General features: G+C 37.9%; 1 pseudogene; it reads left to right on the top strand.

Moving 5' to 3' along the window:
• Nucleotides 1-1107: 1107 nt before the first annotated feature.
• Nucleotides 1108-2458, top strand: LOC105142151 (putative 12-oxophytodienoate reductase 11; annotated as a pseudogene).
• The last annotated feature ends 1 nt before the right edge of the window (nt 2459 follows it).

The raw sequence follows: 2459 nt of genomic DNA, 5'->3' as shown, positions 1-2459 counted from the left end.
ATTAAATTTTATTACAAGTTTAATTGAATTTATAAAGGGTTTGATTGCAAGAAAAATTAATTTTTAAATTAATTTGAGCTTTAATTAGAAAAAATTCAAGATAAATTCAAGGTTTGAGTTAAAGTTCATTAGGGGTGTAATTAAAGATAAATCACAAATTAAAGGACTAAAGCATAATTGATAGAAAAATTACTATTCATCTTCTTCTTTAATGAGGTTGGTTGGGTGGCTACCTTCCTAGAGCATTTGACACCTTGTTTCTTCCCAAAATAAGATGAAACTTGCACGAAAGCGATCCCCTAACACCTATTTACACACTAGTATAAATTGTTTAGGTTAATCAAGGATTCAGAGGCGATGGCACCACTCCAAAGTGGCTAACTAGACCAATCATTTTTCTATACAAAACTGACAGTTTATCATTGCTACTTTGAACCATTAGTTGGAATGCTTTTGAGTCGAACGATGAGCTGATATTTTGCACTAGAATAGACAAAGTGTCCCTCTTCCACCACTTATAAATAGATTTGATCTTCATGCTCCAAGGGTGGAAAATTTTGGTCAAAAGACAACCAAAAAACCAGCCTTCAATACCTGGTTTTTGCTACTAGCAGAACCCCTCTATCTTTTAACCATTGCGTTTAGCAACCAAAATCATCACCATCGACCTGAACACCCCCATCTCCATCACAAGAAATCGTTTGAACACCTAATATAATGAGTGTGTCGCTGAGCCTTTCTCCTTTGCATCTTTTCTTCTTCTTTCACCAGCAACTGACACTAGCCACCATACCCTCCACCGAAGCTTACTGAGCCACCGGCCGAGCCTCCTTGTCGTAGCCAAGCTTCCACTACAGGTCAGCCTCCTTCCCCCTCCCTTTCTTCTTCTTCTTCTTCAGGGGGTGCTCCACTGTTCACATTGTATGTAAACAATGGAGATTAATCTGTTGTTCATAAAAACAAAATTACAAAAAAATCTTTTTAATTTTTTTTGTGATTTTCTCAAGTATTTTTCTATCTACTTTGCATGATATTGATTTATATTTTTATATCATAAATATACAAATCCAATATTAAAATACTGGGTTTTTATCATGTTAAACCTAAATGTCTGAAAGGGACAGTAATGCCCTGCCCTGCCCAATGCCTAAGGCCTATAGCTCGACCATAACCCAAAAAATTCAAATTGATCTATTTGTACCAACCTTTCTTTCAATGTTGAATGAAAAAGATAACCCAACGCCTCCATTACATGTTCTGTGGCAAGAAAAACTCTCTCATTACATTGCATCAATTTACACTAAACTATATCTAGATAAATATATATATATATATATATATCTCAAGGCCCATGGTTCAATCTAGTATCAAAATGCACAAGAAATCAAAGAAAAGAAGAAAGCTCCAACATAATCGCACCATTTTTTGAATTAATTTCTTCATCGTATCCGTTAATTTCAAGAGCATGAGCCAAATAGAGTTGTAATTTATTTGACAAATGTAGCATGATTTTTGTAATGGAGGGTTTCAGCCGAATGGGGAAGCTCCCATCATGCACTGGTAAAGGAGTGACACCAGGTCTTGACGGAGAAGACTGGTCACCTCCTCGTCGATTAAGAGCCGACGAACTTCCTCGCATTGTTAATGATTTCAGACTCCCTGCCCGCAACGCCATTGAAGCTGGTGTGTATGTTGGCTACCTGTAGTGTACACACACAAGCTCTGTAGCTTGTTAACCACTTATCATGATGTCTCCGGGTGATAAGTACTTCGAGGCATAAAAACTATTGCTTGAAGGGATCATCAGAATTGTGCATGTGTAGCTATTCAAATCCAAGTACTCTTACGAAGAAACGCCATTGAAGCTGGTGTGTATGTTGGCTAGCTATAGTGTAAACACACGAACACTGTAGCTTGTTAGCCGCTTATCATGATGCCTCCGGGTGATAAGTACTTTGAGGCATAAAAACTATTGCTTGAAGGGATCATCAGAATTGTGCATGTGTAGCTATTCAAATCCAAGTTCTTTTACGATGAAAAACAATATGTATTTGACAGGATTTGATGGAGTTGAGATTCACGGGGCAAATGGTACTTGATTGATCAGTTCCTTAAAGATCGAGTAAATGACAGAACTGATAATTACGGTGGGAGTTTGGAAAATAGGTGCCACTTTCCATTGGAAATATTGGAAGCTGATAAAGATGGCATGAGACTGTCGCCGTATGCTGACTACATGGGAGCCGGCCGTTGATTCAAACCCAGAAGCACCTGGCCTTTACATGGCAAATGCGTTAAACAAATCTGGGGCTCTTTATCTCCATGTAATATTATTGAGCCAAGAATGGTTAAAATGAATGACAAACATGAAACTCCTCGCAGTCTACTTCCAATGAAAAACGCCTTTGAAGGGACTTCTATAGCTGCTGGAGGATACCGTAGAGATGATGGTAACAAGA

Source organism: Populus euphratica, unplaced genomic scaffold (genome assembly GCF_000495115.2).
Source record: "Populus euphratica unplaced genomic scaffold, PopEup_1.0 scaffold268.1, whole genome shotgun sequence".
Lineage (NCBI taxonomy): Eukaryota > Viridiplantae > Streptophyta > Magnoliopsida > Malpighiales > Salicaceae > Populus > Populus euphratica.
The sequence above is the reverse complement of the archived record's forward strand: the minus strand, read 5'-3'. Positions and strand labels throughout refer to the sequence as shown.